Source organism: Acomys minous (assembly GCF_964271855.1).
Source record: "Acomys minous genome assembly, chromosome: 8".
Classification (NCBI taxonomy): Eukaryota; Metazoa; Chordata; class Mammalia; order Rodentia; family Muridae; genus Acomys; species Acomys minous.
Genome location: NC_140489.1, coordinates 94,291,426 through 94,309,711, shown reverse-complemented (window position 1 = coordinate 94,309,711; position 18,286 = coordinate 94,291,426). Strand labels below are relative to the sequence as shown.

The 18,286-nt window shown below is 41.9% G+C and overlaps 1 protein-coding gene and 1 long non-coding RNA gene across 2 annotated transcripts in view; one reads left to right on the top strand and one right to left on the bottom strand.

Moving 5' to 3' along the window:
* VSNL1 (visinin like 1) overlaps positions 1–10,836 on the bottom strand; it is a 112,459-nt gene extending 101,623 nt beyond the window's left edge. The window contains exon 1 of the mRNA XM_084793019.1: positions 10,644–10,836. The gene's annotated coding sequence lies outside the window, so the exon portion shown is untranslated. The remainder of the gene's footprint in view (positions 1–10,643) is intronic.
* Positions 10,837–11,003: 167 nt separating this feature from the next.
* Positions 11,004–18,286, top strand: part of LOC311603823 — a 294,782-nt gene continuing 287,499 nt past the window's right edge. Inside the window, exon 1 of the long non-coding RNA XR_014781276.1 lies at positions 11,004–11,353. This is a non-coding gene — a long non-coding RNA (uncharacterized lncRNA). The remainder of the gene's footprint in view (positions 11,354–18,286) is intronic.

Genomic DNA, 18,286 nt, shown 5'->3' with positions numbered 1-18,286 from the left:
CCACCTTTCAGTGAGCTAGTCTTTCTTCTTCAGATTATTTTTTTAAGTTTATATCTGTATGTGTTTTTGTTGTATGAACATTTTGTCTTCATACATGTCTGTTTGCCATGTGTGGTTTGCTCCTGTAGAGGTCAGAACTGGGCATGAGATCCTCAGAGTGGGTAAGTGGCCCCCCCTTCTCTCTCTCTCTCTCTTTTTCCTGGCGAGGTTCCTCTGTGTAGCCCCAGCTGTAGACCAGGCTGGCCTTGAATTCAGAGATCCTCACGCCTCTGCCTCTGTCTCTGAGTGCTGGGATTAAAAGCATGCATCACCAGGCCTTTTATCTGGACTACTTTATTCAAAGGCATTAAAAACAAGCAAGCAAGCAAACAAACAAACAAACAAACAAACACCCCCCAAAACCAGGGAGGCCTATGTGATATTTGTCATTCTATCTATGGACACGCGCTTGGATGGAGAGGGGACATTAAGACTGATTTTAGCTGATACAATCCTCATGTAGGAATTTCCCCAAGATCAGTGTCTTGATTCTTTTTTTTTTTTTTTAAAGCTGAGGTTAAACTAGGATTCTAAAGCAAAGTGATAATAATAATAATCTCTTTCCTGCACAGGATACAATGTGTGGAGTATGCTCACAAATGTGTTAGTCTTCCACCAACCCCTAATTAAATAGGTTAGGTCAAATTTTTCATCAGAGAAAAATGAAAACCCAGAGAAGTAAAGTTGCTTCTCTAAGGCTGCACCCCATGATGCCCAGACTACAGCTCTGACATCTGAGAGACATATCTAATTAGTCCTGAGCCCACGCAATCCTCACCTCATAGTTCACCTGCTGGTCTCGTTAAAGCGGGTTTTCTGACTGAGTTCTTCAGAAACAAAACAAAATGCTAATAAGCACATTTGAACACAAGGCCCCTTTGCAAACAGCCTAGAAGCGCAGTTGAGCAAAGCTTAGGAAACGCAGTGGCCTTGAACGTAGGGCCAAACATACTTATTATGATGATGATGAAAATTTGAACTCTGAGTACGGAAGGCAGCAGGTCATTTCTCCTCCAGAAATGTTTCCAGAGAAGTCTTCAAGGGAAATTATCATCAAGTAAGAAAGCCTACCATGTCTTTATCACCAGCTTTTCATCACCCCTTCCAGCTATGAAAAATACAGAACTGTCAATAGATGCCACATTCATGCGATTTCCACAAGCACTGATTTGTTATCAATCAATTGTTCTAAAATAGTATTTTTGTTAAACACCATAAGAAGACCTACACAGTAAACTAACCTAGGCCCAAGGGGGTTCACAGAGACTGAACCACCAACCAAAGAACATGCATGGACTGGACCTAGACCCTCTACACATATGCAGCAGATGTGCAGCCTGGTCATCTTGTGGGTCCCTGAACAATGGGAGTAAGGGCTGTCTCTGACCTTGTTGCCTGCCTCTGGATACCTTTTCCCTACCTGGGCTGCCTTGTTTGGCCTCAGTGGGAGAGGATATGTTTAGTCCTGGTGTGACTTGAGACGCCAGGGTGGGTTGGTGGCCCTTGGGGACCTCCCCTTCTCTGAAAAGAAGGAGGGGATGGGGAGGAGGGGGCATGAGGGTGGGACTGGGAGGAGAAGAGGGAGGGGGCTGGGATCAGGCTGTAAAGTGATGAAAGAAAGAAAGAAAGAAAGAAAGAAAGAAAAGAAAGAAAGAAAGAAAGAAAGAAGATTTACTGATTTTTAAAATATTATGTGTGTGTTGCACGCATGCATGTATGTGTACCATGTTCATTCTTAGTGCCCATTGGGGTCAGAAAAGGACATCATATCCCCTAGAAACGGAGTTGCTATGGAGAATTGTGAGCTACCATGTGAACTGAACCTGAGTCTTCTGCAAGAGCAGTAAGTTGCCTTAACAGCTGAAACATCTCTTTAGCCCCTTCTCTAAAAATATTTTGCTTGAAAATTTAGTAAGCAATGCATTGCTGTATCCTGAAGATCCCGAGGGTGTCCTGCATCTATGTGTTTGTTGATGTACCTGCATGTGTTTGTGTTTCTTCATCTCCTTGTTTGAGGACTGCTCTTTGCCCATGGCCTATTTGCATTAGAGCACGAGTCTACAACTGACAGCAAGGGAAGGCTTTTGGAGTCTAGCTCTGATGTGCACACATCCCACACGGCGTCATTATGGCCTCCATTTCTGCTGCCTTCTTGGTGCTCTTTGATAGGTATTTCCTAGATGGACGAGGCATATGTAAGCGACAGTGACAGAGATGGCACAGGAGATGAAGTATGGTGCCTCCTGGAATGTTGTACAGGTGCGAGAGGTACTTCAGAAGAAAATGTGAAGGAAAGAAAAGAGAAAGGTGAAAGGACAGCTAAGTTTTGGCAGCTGTCCCTGACACTACGAAGGACATTGTTTAGACACTGGAGTGGGAAAGGAACAGCCATAAGTTGAATGTTAGCCACCTGGCACTTTGGATTCCTTAGTAGGAAGTATGTCTTAAGTCAATGAAAGAGATTTCTTTCTTTCTTTCTTTTTTTCCAACAAATGCAGAAACTCAGCTCTAAGGCAGGACACTGATTTGGTTAGCATGACTTTCCTAATGATGTACTCATAACATGACGCAGATAACATGTGTATTAACTAACATTCGGCTACCAGCCTGGCTCAGTAGGACAGATGTGTTTGAGAAGACACAGCAGAACATATCTATGCTAAGGTGGGAAAAATAATGGCATACAGACTGAGAAGGTGTGCAGGAGGGGGAGGGATGGGCACCAGAGAATTGAGGAAGTCTGCATGAGGAGGGATTGTTTGCTGGGTGTTACACTATTTCGGTTGCTATATGAACATTTGTATGATTGACCACAGCACTCTTAAAAGTCATCCTTTTTTACAGTAAGAAACTCAGCACAAAAGATTAGAACCCCAAATTCTACTCTATTCTGTGACTCATCTCGTACTCTGTATGGAAGCCTCAAAATGTAGAACCAACATTTGTCACCTTCAAAGGGAGAAAATGATGTTCCTTATATCTACAGACTAGAAATGTACTTAGATTCTCCAGTAAATGGAGGAAGAACTAGAAGAAAGGGAAAACATCTTTTAGAACTGTTAAGAGCAATATGGTCATGGTGTGTGTGTGTGTGTGTGTGTGTGTGTGTGTGTGTGTGTATGTGTGTGTATGTGTGTGTGTGTGTGTGTATGTGTGTATGTGTGTGTATGTGTGTGTGTATGTGTGTGTATGTGTGTATGTGTGTGTGTATGTGTGTATGTGTGTGTATGTGTGTGTATGTGTGTGTGTATATGTGTGTGTGTGTATGTGTGTGTGTGTGTGTGTGTGTGTATGTGTGTGTGTGTGTGCGCATGCATGTGTGTTCTAGAGGGTGATGTTGGTGTCTTCTTCAATTTTTCTCTATTTTATGTTTTCCCAGTTCACTGAAATCACCACTGTAGATAGACTGGCTAACTTGCAAGTCCCAGGGATCCTCCCACCATCCTGTCCAGATTTTTACTAAAGAATAGAGCCCCGAGCCTCGTGCTTGTCCAACACATGCTTTCCTGAGCCAGCTCCAGATTTTGAACTTGCACCCTTTCTTCCTTCATTTCTCCAGGTGCTGAGATTACATGCCTGGGCTGCCATACCTTCCAGAATATTCTTGATTATATATCTTGTCATTTTCTTTAAGACAAGAGAAGCATTGGTGAGGAGTTCCCTCACACTACCTAAACCAATGGATAATTAAAAGAATGGTTTTTCATTTCTTTGCAGAAATGAATACATATATGATCATTTAGAGAAAAATTACCAATTTTATATTTGCAAATTAAATTGATTTCACATTTTAGCTTTTCACAAAAGTTCCTATGTGAGCAAGAAAATAGACCATCAAATACTTTATGTAAACATTTAAAAAACATTTGAATTTTTGAAAGGAATACTACTAAGAAGTTTTCATGAACTCAAAAATTCGAATCAAAGAATTCCAACAAGCAGAAATTCCTACTGAAAATGTAAACAATACTAAATGATACTCACAAATAAAGTATTACATTAACAAACATTTCAACACTATTGATAATGCTTGGTGAGTCTCCCCTGGGACATTTTACTTATAATTTAAATGCTGAATCTCAGGAAATCAGAAATAAACATGAATGCAACAAATTAATACAATCACTACAAAATATAAAACACTAGCGAATCCTCTAAAAAATAAAAATAAAATAAAACCAGAGAGCCTACTGTTTAAGAATCCATCAACTTCAACAATCATTGAAATACAAAACAATAGGAACATTAATTAGGGTCTTATGATTTGCCTTAATGAAAGTTTACCAAGGTTTTAAGACACATTTAACATGTTAACAGTGTGCAAAATAATCTATTTATACACAGCTCTTCAAAGATTTTCAGTCCTTCAGGGCCTAAGAGATGATAAGTAACACAAAGATAGGAAAGAAGAATACTTTTGTAGTTTCCACTTCTAGGATCAATAATTGAAAATATAAGGTCTTGTCTAGGGGTCTATAGTAATTGGTAATACATTCAACTGATTTGTTATCACTATCTTATGAGAAATATTTTTTAAATTTTTTTTTTGAGACAAGGTCTCTTTTGTAACTGTAATCATGCTGGAACTCACTCTGTAGACCAGGCTGGCCTCTAACTCAGTGATCCACCTACCTCTGCCTCCCAAGGGCTGGGATTAAAAGTCTGTGCCACTACAGCCTAGCTCAAAAATGAAATAACTTTAATTAAAAGAGACTCAATTTCTATTTTAAAAAGGCCAGCAATTATTGTATTATCTATCTTGAGATCGAGAGCCACTTAGTGGATGAGAGCACTCTAGGTCTTAATTCTAATTTGAACAAAAGAGTATAAAATGTTCACCCAGACATTATTCAACAAGTCATTGGAAATAATGGCTATTATTATATTTTTTTATCAAAAGCAAACAATTGGTGGTCACACATCAGATCATCTGTGTAAGGTCAGCACGGAAGCAAGACAATGGATACACCCAGAAAAAAGAAACTTACCTGGTTTGTGTGTCTGAGTTAGCTAACGCGTACAGAGCACCTGTGTAATGTAGTCACAGGCGCCTTGTTATTAAAGCGTCAAATCTCTTTGAGGATTCTTCAGTAATTTGCTATTCCATTTTTTTGTTTCATTCACTAAGTAGTTTCTAATGCGTCCCCAAGATCCTTCACGTAGTAAAGTTCTCAATGGATCGAACCAGAACCAACTCAGATTATTTTTGACTCACTTAGGAAAGGAAAGCCTTCATTAGCAGCGAACAGTAAGTGGGAAATGCAATGCTGTGGTCCCTTCCCCGTGGGAACACAGTAACATAATTCAGTAGCTTCAAGGACCACGGTCTACGTCAATGCAGTCCATAGCCTTTGTGGTCTAAGATTATCTTTCTTCTTTGACTTGTCAATATCAATTCTTGTATATAGACAGTATAATTAATCCTTCTGCTTATTAGTAAGCAGTTTTATTTTATCTCATTATATTTTATTTTATTATTAGCCCATAGAAATGTGTTTGTTTTCTAGCAAGAGGCAGAAAAGGTATGGCAAGAGAGGAGCAGAGGAAATTGGGAGAGGTAGAGGGAAGGGAAACTGTAATCAGGATACATTATGTGAGAAAAAAATCCATTTTCAATAAATGGAAAAAAATGAAAGAGTGGATTAAGTGACATTCTACTCTTGTCTGCTAGATTGCGAGTCTAGCTGTTAATAGCTAAGCAATCTTTCTAGTCCAGGGTTTTACTTTGAAAAGAGAGGATGTAATGCTTTTATATATTTACTAAACGTAAATTATAAAACATTCTTTAGTATATAGTATTTAATTTTAGTAAAAACATTAAATTTTGTGTGCTTGTGTCTGTGTATGTGATGCTTGTATTCCTGCATGTTTGTGTGTGTGCACATGAAAGTGCATATGTACAAGGACATACATGTGTATCTCTTTGTGTGTGTGTGTGTGTGTGTGTGTGTGTTTGTGTGTATCAGGGGTTAACATTGGATGGCTTCCACTATTGCTCTCCACCTTGAGCCAGGATCAATCACTTATCCTAGAGTCTTCTGACTAAGCTTGCTGGCCAGTCTGCTGCAGAGGTCAGCCTTGTCTCTGCCCTCATCAGTGCTAGGGTGACAGGTGAGGGCCACTGTACCTGGCTTTTATACAGGTGCTGGGGATCCAATGTGGGTTGTATGTTTCTGCAGCAAGCACTTTACCAATGGGGTCATCTCCCCAGTTCCCACAAAGATATTTAAAACAGAATTAATTGTGCATATGGTCTTGTTTACTATAATTGAAAATTGCATACAAATATCTAATTGACAAATATTAAGAGTTTCTGCTACAAAATATAGGTAGATATTGTGGAAATACTAAAAAGCTCATTAAAACCTTGATTTCATACTGTTCAGAAAGTCTTGAAGGTTATAATTTTCCTTAAATGCCATCTACATCGTTTATGTTGGAGGAATGAACTAGATTGCTATATGGGAGAAACGGCAACCATTCTTTATAGCTATACATTTGTTTTTTAAAGAATTAATGTTTATGCCTATTACATATAACTAATAGACAGTGTCTATTCAACTTAGATTTGTTGAATGTATTCCCTTTTTTATGTGTATGTATGTGCATGTGTGAGTGTACACGTCAAACTCAATGCACCTTAGTTTTTCCTGTTGTTTGTCTTCATTTTGTTTTGTTTTTAAGTCAGGGTCTCTTACTGGGACCTGGAGATCCTGGATTAGCTTAGGATGGCTAGTCAGTGAGTCCCAAGGATGAGCCTGTCTCTGCCCCTCAGTGCTAGGATTATAAGTCTACATCACTATACCCAGATTTTTATATGGGTGTTGGGGATTGTACACAGTTCGTCATGTTTGCACAGAAGCACTTCATCAACTGACCCATCTCCTAGATTCCCTCTATAAAAGCAATTGTCTTACGTTCCCAGATAATCACAAATTTGAGGTGCACAGAACCCACTCAGTACAATGAAAGTGACCTTTTGAAATGACATTAACGTACCAGGATCAGCAATAAGCAAGCACGCATTTGCTGACATTGATGCTGTATGCCATTCTGTGAAATGTTCAGAATCTGTATCTGTATGCAATTCCACTAAACACAACCATCCTGATCATGCTATTGTACACAGAAGCTCCTAAACAGGAAGATTACTAACATTCCTGGGCATGTTTTTCAATTACAGAACATGGTTCAGATATAGCCAAGCAAAAGCATGGCCCTTAGTAGCTGCTGGTCTCTGGGGCTCCATAGAGACTACCGGGACAGAACTCCAACATTACATCTAAATAACCAACAATGCTTTTTGTTTTGCTTTTTATTGAATAGAGCATATCCAAGATAGAGCGCATGCATCCCTTTTTAGAAAACATTTACCAGGAAGGGCGGGGTAACGTGATGGTGTTAATTGGTGCATATGGTGGGAACCCTTGCTACCTCAGGTTCAACAACACTTAAGACTGTTTAGCTCCTTTTGTGACTGGAAAAGCACCACCAAGGCCTTCCTCTGGCCTGCCTCCACCTGTCACAACCCTCCCCGCCCCATGCTTCATCATTTGGGGGATAGGAATAGCTGGCATTGCTTCCTGGGGACATTTGTGCTGGTTGTGGCTATCTGGAAGATTATATTTTTGGAGAAAGAACAGGAGGGCCAAGATTATCTTTTAAAGGCATGGAACTGTGTATAGGCATTCTGGAAATTTTTTATGGAAGGGGGGGGATGGGAAAATGAGGCATCAGGGAATGGGAGGAGCACTGAAGTGGGCAATACATGTGCACTGTAGTTCTAGTTCAGCTAATGGGTGAAGAAAGCTGTACATGAGGGAGGAAGAAAGTACCACCCAAAAGAAAAGCTGTGTGTATGCTTGAAAAGCTTCACAGGGGTTAGGAAGCCTCACCACCCTATTCTCTAACCCCACTTCAGGTTAAACCCACCAAGGACTCTCCCAACAGTCTTTCTGCCCCCACCCCCTTCCCCGCTGGTGACTTCGTCTGGAAGATTTCCATACATCCTGGAGATGCAAGGATCTGATTTGGTTTCTGCCTTCCAGGAGCCAGGGGAGTTGGCAGAGTCCACTGCATTTTATCCTGCAGCTTCTCTGCTCCACAACATCCCCATTCCTGCAGCTGCAGCAGCTTGGGAGGAGGCCGGACTGGCAGAGGGGTGGAGATGGCACCTGCAGTATCTCTGTAGCCTGGAGCCCCTGAGGGATTCTGGGAGTGGAGCCAGGGGAAATGGATCCACCCCAGGCATGTCTTATAGAGGAGCTATCCTTGCCTCTGGTTTGCTGATGCCTCACAGAAACACTAAAGGTCTTAAATAAATGGATCTAGATGCATCGGATGCCAGGGAGAGCAGACTAAAAATTAAAACAAACAAACAAACAAACAAACAAATAAACCCAAACCCAATGATGTGCAATAGGAAAGATGCAAAGGAGAAAGAGTGTAAAATTCCTCTCCTCATCTGACAAGCCATCTCACGCCATGTGAAAATAACAAGGCTCATGTATCTGAAGACTGCGGCAGTATTGCAGAGAAGAGGAGACTATCTGCACTCAACATGACTTTTTTAAATTGTCCCATAAACTGGAAGTTAATTGGCTTTATCTCATTGCATGGCTTTGGGTCTCATTTCCAAATCTGTACCACAAGAGCTTTAGAATAGACGCTGTATAACAGAACTCTGCCTGATTTGAGCCTCTATGCCTGTCAGCCTAGGAGCCAGGGAATCTGAGACCCAGCACCAGTGATCTTTAATACATGACTGCCCCCCCCCCCATTTCCTCTGCCACTTATTTATCAATGCAGAGCAACACACATACACAGGTCAGGTCACTGAACCGGGGCCAACTCTCAATGATGGCTCAAATGTGATGATGATTGGTCTTCCTGCCCTGGAGCAAGGAAGGGAAAGGAGAAACCCTGTGATGTCTACTTTGGGTTTCCAGGGAGAGGCTATTCTCGAATTTTCTATCCCAAATTTTATGCATTGAAGTAAGTCACATATTTCTTTGAGGGGCTGAAAATAGCAGGACTGATCAAACCATCAAAAGACATGTAAAATGATTCTCTCTCTCTTTTTAGGGGCTTAATTTGTTTCTTTTCACCCCAGAGATTGGATTGACTTTTCTGTGGGAATTCAGTACATGGCAACCCCTCCTTCTCTGGTCTGCCCAACACCATTCTGCCAACCTACTTCAATGCAGCATTTTACAGGGTTCTTTAGCTCTCAAGTCTTGGTGAGAGGGCACTGGTGAGTAAGGTCTACTATGGGCAGACCCCACCCCCAATCCACACACAAACGGAGACAATTGAAATGGTATGAGGAAAAAATGAGTTTGTGCAAGTTTCATTTTAAATTTGTCTCAGCCTAAAATTCCTCCAATTAAAGAAAAAAAAATATGAAGACACAAAAACTCGCTGACGTCTCATGTCTTCAGGTGGGAAATGGCACACAGATAGTGCACACTTTGTGCTTCCCACGCCCACCGGCAATTTTATCTCATCTTGGTCTCCAAAATATGGACAGGAGGGCAACTCTGAAAAATGGATTCCTACTCTGACATCTCACAGGGTACATCAGTGCAGAGATGAGCCCTCCCTCTCCTCGCCTGGGAGAAGCATCTCCGCCTCTCTACCAGTTCCCGTACACAGTACACATTCTCACACCCTAGAGGGTGTTCTTTGGTAATCTATTTTTCCCCCAAATAGGGTTTGACCTTGTGAAGACCCCTCTTCCACTCTCCGGGCTAGGAACAACCCCAGTTTAAGTCAAAACACAGAACGACCTTTTCTCCTTTAAAGCAACATTACCAAATGCAACATGCCAGGGGGTGCAGTTCTTAGCGCTGCATTCCGGAAGGCAAATGCGGAATGCAGAGTCAGGTAGCGAATTAGGTTCTGAGAGTCCCCATGCAGCCCCTCTTGACTCTGCTCAAAATCAAAGATGCTGTAAAATAGCTTTCCTTTTTCTTAACAATTCACTATTGTGACGAAAAATAAAAATTAAAAAGAAAGAAAGAAAATACCATTTCCTAAGTCCTAAGCAATATACTTCTGCGCCGAACTCCTCGGATTTTAAACACTAGCATCCTGCATAGCAACCAACCGTGATGCCCACACCAGCCTCGTCCACTCAGTTTTACTTAGCAAACACCTTTTGTGCTCCTCCACGGTGAAAAAAAAAAATGGTGCACCAATCCCATGTATGACAGGTTGGTACTTATCTGCAACCGCTCAATAGTTTTATCAGCAACGGAGAAACTTCACAATCGTTTAATTAGCTACTTAAACCCGTCTAAGGAAACCCACCTTTTTGTAGTCTTATTCTAGAAAAACACTCAGTCTCACCTGTCTTAAATCTAGCCTAAGTGACCCGAACACCCCGCATATAAACACCCCTCCTTCCCCCACTGCATTATCCCAAAAGATCCCCTATGAACCAGCAGCACATTAAGATCCGCTAACGTTAACTAAGGCAATTGTCACCATGCATTTAGTCCCATCTACGCAAAGCAAAATATATGACAATAGCCAAAGCATCTCTTAATGCTACGTTACACATGCAAAAAAAAAATGCAATGAAGATTGTATTTTCCACTTACAGTTATACCGCTGTGCACCGTCACTTAACGAAAATGATAAAACTCAGCAGTTCTTTCAAAAATATATATAAATATAATTCAGGCTAACTGTTAAACCGTCTCTATGAGTGGTTCTCCCTCGCTTTTTTTCTAGGAGCTCCGGGCTGCTTAAATCCCTCTTGGATCGCGCCTTGCAAGCCCAGCGGCTGCTGCAACACGCTCGGGTGAATCTCTGCTGCAGATTGGGAATCCCATAGAAAACCTAGGGTCCCTGGAGCTGCGTGCGCAAGCGCGCGAGCCTCCACCTCGCTACTCCCCCCCGCCCCCTCGTTTCTTCCTCCTCCCTCCTCCCTCCTCCCGCCGCTCTGAGGCCCTGCCTGGAGAGTTGTGACCAAAAGCTGCTTGGCGATGGCGCATGCTCAGATGCAGGGCTAGGAGTTTTTGCCGGCTGATCCAAGGCTCTGGATTTTAGCAGACACTCAAAGAAGACTGGGAAAAGGAGCCTGCCTAACCCTAGCCCCAGCACCTGGATGGGCGTGATGTAGGCCTGATGGTATTCATTCACCACGCCCTGAGATTCTGGGGCCAAGTGACTGAAAGCTGTGCCAGAAGAAACACGAACACGCGGGCATGTTTTCCCTGCCGCTCTCAGTTTTAGCCCGGCCCTTGGCCACCTCCAGTCAGACTGTAAGATGAAGAAAATTGCAGAAACCTCGGAAGAAGGCTTCCAGGTGGGCCCTACGCACTTGTCCCTGTGCCAAAGAGAGAATGGTTGCGACTTTCATTTTGTTGTGAGGACATTTCTCCCAGAGGCTCTGGTGCTAGGAGAATGGGAGCCAAGCGCCTGGTGGCTGGGCTCTGTAGGAGTAACGTGTGTTAAACAGAGCTGGGCTCGAGGCTTCTGAATCTTGTTGCATGTCAACGAATGCTGAAAAGTGTCATCTGTATACAGGAAACAGATACGTACCGAATATTCTTTGCGTTGGGCAAAGGTGAGGAGGGGAGGGAAAGTAGCCGATAACTCTCAGGATTCAGGTTGAAGGTTCAGGGTTTCACTTTCCTGGTCCCTAAAATGGCTTGTGTCTGCCAGTTCTGCCCCGCTGCCCACTGGCCTGCCAAAGCCTAGAAAACTTGGCAAAGAGTAGTGCCTAGTAAACGCTAGTGGCTTCCCTACCTGGAAAGCAAGGGCGAACTCTCAAATGTTCCCAAGTGATGGCTCTCCCCATTTGCTGTTTCACTTGCTCTCGGATTTTTCTCTTAAGTACCCACTAGTAGGGACTGACTCCCCTGTGCTGCAGGATTGATGGCGTTTACAAAAACCCTCTGGAGTTTCACTCAGGTGGGACCTTCATTTCCAGGGAAGAAAGTTCTGGGAGTCTAATGAAAACCAGTGTTTTCCTTTATCCCGGAGCTCTGCATTTTTGCCCAGGGTCTTTTACACACCTTGGTGTACGGTCAAGGAAACTGCAATACCTAGAGCGCCCCTGGTGGCCAATCAGTTTTAAACTGGTTGCCGGGAGGCAGCTGGCTCCAAACTGGGAGACCCGCTGGGAAGCTACTAAAGCTAGCGAGATGGAGCTGAGAGAACTGGCCAGTGAAGCATTAAGCTGGGAGAGGTCTCAGGCCATGACACCCAGCAGGCTCAAAGCTAACCCCACCGGTCTAGAGCTCAGGAATGCTCTTTTCAGGCAGGAGTCCCCAGAAAGGCGCCACAGACAGAGCACCATCGGCACTCCCAGGACAGTACTAGTGGCCATCCCCTCCTCTGCCAGCTCTGGCTCTTGGGGGTGGGGGAGGGGGGTGACAGTGGAAACCTGGACTAGGCGTGCTGCTCAGCAGTGCGCCGAGCGAGTCTGGCTGGCGCCCTACCTGCTTTCCCAGGCCGCAGTGCGCACTGCGCAGCAGGGCATCCCCGCGGGCTACGCGGGTTCTTTCTGTTTCTCCGGAGGGACCCGGGACTAAAGTCAGGTCTGAACAAGTCGCATTTGTTGGCCAGAAAGATCGCCTAGGAGGGTTTTCAAAGTAATAGCCCATCTTTTGTCGATTTTCCCCGCTGAGGCCGTCTGGTGTCTCCTTGGAGAACAGCCAGTGCACTGCAGTATGTTTTAACCAAAGGGGTCACAATGCTTCAACCAGACCATCCTGCTTTTTGGGCACCCGAGGGCCTACTGGTGACAATAACTTACTTTGCTCTTGTGTTTAGGGGGAAAATACACACGTGTACTTTAAGCGGAGCTGTTACTGGGTAGGTTTGCCTTTAGTAGCTTGTTCTCAGAAGGCAGGCAGTTGGTATTTTTCAGAACCAATTGCGTTTATTCCGTGGAGTTGTGTGGTGTCCTTAGTACTGCATCTTAATTTAGCCTTCACTTAACGATGCTGTATCCACTGACACTTCTAATATGCTATGTTGTTTTAAAAGTTAAGTGATTTTTTTTATTGAGTTACAGGGGGGAAACCAGTTTTAAGAGAAAGAAAACACCAGCCTGGAGGGTCGGACCTGGAGGGTCGGAAAGATGTCCCCTCTCAGGACTGTAGAACGAACATTGAGATAAAAAAAAAATGTCCAGGACTCTACAAGTGAGGGAGTCTGCTGGTGTTCTCCTCTCTCATGCAGAGGCAGGTGTCCCTAGTGACCAGAGTGGAGAGATGCAGCCTAGAGACGCTGTGTGGTACATAGAACTGAGTCGTGTCCACTGAGGACTGCCATTTACACAAGACCACACCGAAAAATTAATGGGCAGCTTTACATGGTGAGCATTTGGGATGAGTATGGGGCAGGGTGAGTATAAGGGAAGCTAGTCAGGAATATGTTATAGGGAGGCAGGTGTGTTTGTTTTTGTTTTTGTTTTTAACAGATACTAGAGGAATCCTCAACTGATCAGAAACAATTGAGGAGTCATTTTTCTTTTCCTCCTTGCAACCCTATTAAAAATTGTACTGCATAGTGACAAGTTATAAAGATGTGTATTTATGAGGTACAAAGGGATGCTGTTATATATGTGTGTATATACACAATGTAAAACGACCAGCTCAAGCTAATTAACGTATTCATCACCCAAATTACCATTTATTTCTACTGTATAACGAAACGGGATCTTCTCAACATTTATTTGTAGAATGTGGTTGTTGTTGTTGTTTTGTCTCATTGTGTACACCAGGGAGGCCTGAAACAGACTATGTAGCCAGAGCTTACTTTGAACTAGCAGCCACACAAACATCAAGATTGCAGGATGAACTACCGTAGCATCTTGCCAAATTATATTGTTTAAAGAAGATTCTAGAACTTACCTCTAGTTTCTTTCCATATTAAAATAAACAAACAAGACAAGACCAAGAATAGCCTATAAGTACCCACATCTCTATTGACTATTCCTACCAGCTTTCAGAGTAGCATGAGGATGCTAGTGGATATATGCCAGCAGAAGAGGCAGCCCAAGCTTGTGGGCCTGTGACCTCATGGTAACACTGTTTATTTGCTCTGCTTATATATAAAATATATAAGTAACCTAAGTGGAACTTAAGACATGAAAGTATTCAGAACACTGGAAGAAAAACTAAGTGGAGGACATAGCAAGGAAACAAAAAGTGACAGAGATGTAATTTAATTTAATCAATGGGTAAAAACACATTCAAATTGATAAATAATGTTAGTTATTTTTTGTGTGTGTATTTCATTTATACTCCCAGGCCAGTCATTTAAATCAGTATGTGTACATCTTTCTTTATTAAATCATTACTTAAATCCTATTAATTTCACCTTCGGATTCGACTACATTCTTTACATCACTCCGCTGTTCAGCTTCTCAGAACACACACATACACACACACACACACACACACACACACACACACACACACACACACACACCCATAGCAGAGAATACAAAAACATTTTCTGGCTCCCTTGGACCCATACATACCCCCTTCTTACTGTGTGCTTTTTTAGTTTCCTGTGCCCTGTTACACTGTGGCACTTGTAGGTTTCTAACCACATGATAATGTGCTACCCATGTCTCCTTTAGCAAGAACTCCTTCCCCTGGGAAGCTCTCTTTCATTTTGAGTGACCTTTAAGAGGCCTATTAATCCTTCAAGTTCAACTGAGATAGCATCCCTTAACAGAAAAATCTTTCTTCTCATAGCACATAGGAGACACTTCACAAGGCTACTCTGAAGGTCAACCAAGTATATATACAAAATACAAATTGTACAGCTCTGATTAAAGATAAGGCTACTATGTAATAACAACCCATTTAGTGATTGTTAAAGAAAAGCTTAGGTTGTCTACTTCATTTCAGACAGCAAAATGAATATGTTATATTGTTATAAAACTGTCATTTCAACTGTGTTTAAAATCTTTAATGCTGGGCTGGAGAGATGGCTCAGAGGTTAAGAGCACTGCCTGCTCTTTCAAAGGCCCTGAGTTCAGTTCCAGCAACCATAGGGTGGCTTACAACCGTCTGTAATCAGATCTGGTGTCCTCTTCTGGTGTCTAGTCATACATGCAATCGAAACACTGTATACTTAATAAATAAATCTTAAAAAAACTTTAATGCTGACATGAAGTAACATTATAACCATAGCATGAGTGTGTTGGCTAAATTTCTCTCATTTGAATTGAGTATCAATCATGTGGAGAATCCACACTCAAAATATTTAAAAACATTCATTAACAAATTGAGATTTCACTTTTTATTGTTTTATGGGCATTAGGAGTAAGTTCTAAGTCTTATCATTGTAAAGCTCTTGCTGAAGACACCACACAATTTGGTTGTAAGACACAGAAAAACCAAACTACCACTGAGCTGGAAGCTCTTTTCCTATTGGATAGTATTCATAGTGCAGGGGAATGAAAGGGAAGCTGCTGAGGAAGAAAAGTCATTCACAGTCTTATTCAGGTGTGGACACTGTGCTACAATACTAACTTGCCGGGCGAGATAAGCCCACTGGTGTGATAGTGTAATACTGGTATATGGGTGCAACTAACCAACCAATTTATGCTTGGATATGAGGTGCACTCCATAGAAGGGACCTGATATCTGATATTATATGATCAAAAACACATGGATGGGGAGGTTGCAGGACTTATGAGGGAATGTAGTCATAGCTGTTTTGCTAAATGGACATGTTGTGAAATGCTTTCTAAATTTTCATGTTTATACTCACAGATAGTGCTGCTCTTGGCCTTGGTTAGAGAAGCTTGTTTTGCAGTGGATAGCAGTTAAGGTAGAGTTATTAATGGCCAAGTGCCAAGAATAAATGACTGTTGAGTGCTCACTCCTAGAGAAGACTTATTTACCACCTCTCCAAGGCCCAAGGAACACCTTAGAAGAAGGGATGTGACATGGCTGGTGCAATCATAAACACACAGGAGCTGTAGTTAACATGCATGAGACCTACACAAGATGGGGACCTTTCAACATTCCATCATGGGATGGGAAAAAAACCAAGAATCTCCATTCTTCCTTGAGATGCTATTGTCAACGAATGGGTTGCTGTAGGGAATGAGAGTCATTTTCCTCAGTGATGTAACCCATGATAAGTTGCCCAAATTCTGGTAAATATGCCTCACCCTCCCACCCCAGTCATAAACTCAGTGGGTTCCCACTTAAAAAGAAGACATGAAAGTAGGAGGGGAAATTGTTGGAAATAATAATGGGTTCTACAGAAAAAGGAGGGGGCAAGAGAGAACAGTGAGGTAAATATGTTCAAAATACATTGCATGTATATATTCAATTGTCAAAAACATACGCATGTATGAAACTGTCATAAAAGAAAATTTAAAAATAGAGAAATCCTCTTGCCTAATACCTCAACTTCATGTTCTTTCCCTTTCTTTTTTTGAATAACCCACTCAGTCTAGTTTGTGCTGCCCATGTACTCACAGGTGTAGGCCCATCTACTGGAACAGGGCTGATTTGCCAGAGTCCACACCCTAGAGGAAAACAAACTTTTCCTCTCTAGAAGCTGTAACTATCAATAGCTCCTCAGTGATGGGCGGAAACTAATGAGCACCTCCCTGCTCTATGTTGACTAGCCTGATCTTCTTCAGGTCTTGTGCAGGCAAGCCGCAGTTGCCATGAGTTAATGAGTGGAAGAGAGGTGGATATAATAAAAATACAGTGCATTAAATTCCTCAAAGATGAATACAAATATTATATTTTAAACAGAGAAAAAAGCTACAAGACTTCCGACCTCCATGTTAGCATGTCTACTGCGGTTGCCATGGTTCTGCTCTTATTTATTCAGTCATTGCATTTTAAAGTTGTATAAAATAAAATAAATGAATAATTTTAAATCGACAAGAGAAAATCTTGTGTTTTGTAACTTTTACACGACTTTACAATCCTCTATTATTTGATCTCCAAACAGATAGCAGTATCTTCATTTCTATAAATCAAAGGAGGACCAGACAATAAGAATTTCTCAAGGTTCTACTCCTACACTGTTGTTGAACTAACTAATCTAATCATGTGTTTCAGTTCTTTTCCTGAGGCTACAGAAAGTTCTCGTGGTTTCCATATTTCCCTGGGCCACGTTCTTGTTTGGAATCACAAGACTATGCAGTAGTGGATTACAATTTAATAAGAAGATGAATTATTAGTACTCAAAGTCCCAGAAAAAATTTCTTTGACTCCATTTGTTTTCTTTGGTTAGGTTACAAGGACACACTAGCAGCACACAGACAATAGGTATTGGGCATTTTACTGACCTTTTGTCACTGAATTCCATGGGAGTGTTGAACTGGGACTCTAAACGTCTTATTGCAGAGTTTTTTTTTAAAAAAAACTTCTACATATCGCTTCAGAACTCTGAGGGGTGTAGGGATATTCTTTTATACAAGTTTCTTAAAATTTAGAAAAAAAAGGAAAACATTTCACTGGTAAATTCTTCGAAGTACAACTTCTGAGAAGTCTATCACACCATTTACACTGTCATTTCAGTCTGGCTTGTTCTATTTTGCATTTTAATGACATAAGATTAAAATAAACCCAGCAAAACATTATCATTCCAAACAAGGACAGACTCAGTTTTGTATTCTGTGGTTAGAGTGAGAATGGCAAATGGCCCCCAGGGGCCCATGTATTGAATGCTTCTTCCCCAGTCGGTGGAAGTGTTTGCAAAGGATTAAGCAGTATAGCTTTGTTGGGGGAGATGGGACACTGGGGATGGACTTTGAGGTTTCAAAAACTTATGCCATTTCAAGTTAGCTCTCTCTCTTTTTACCTCTTGCTGTGGATGAGATGTAAGCTCTCAACTACTGCTCCAGCATCATGCTGCCTGCCTGCCACCGCTGTGCTCCCCACCGTGATGATCATGGGCTCACCCTCTGAAACTATAAGTTTCCAATACATTCTTTGCGCTATAAGTCACTGCCTTGGTCATGGTGTATTTTCATAGCAATAGGGGGAAAAAAACCCTAGGGTATGTTTCTTACGTAAGTAAAATTTCTGTGTATGATTTTATTAGAAGGCAAAATTGTCCTTCTGAGTTTTGTTGTATTTTTTAGACCACCAGGGCAATAAAATAGGTCTAATTGGAGGGGAAGGGAATTGTAAGAAAAGTTTTTACAGTCACATCAGATTATGGGCTCATCAAAGAAATGTTTCAAAAGACACAGAAGTGGTATTGGTGTGATGTTGCCAAGGTAAGAGCCACAGACCTT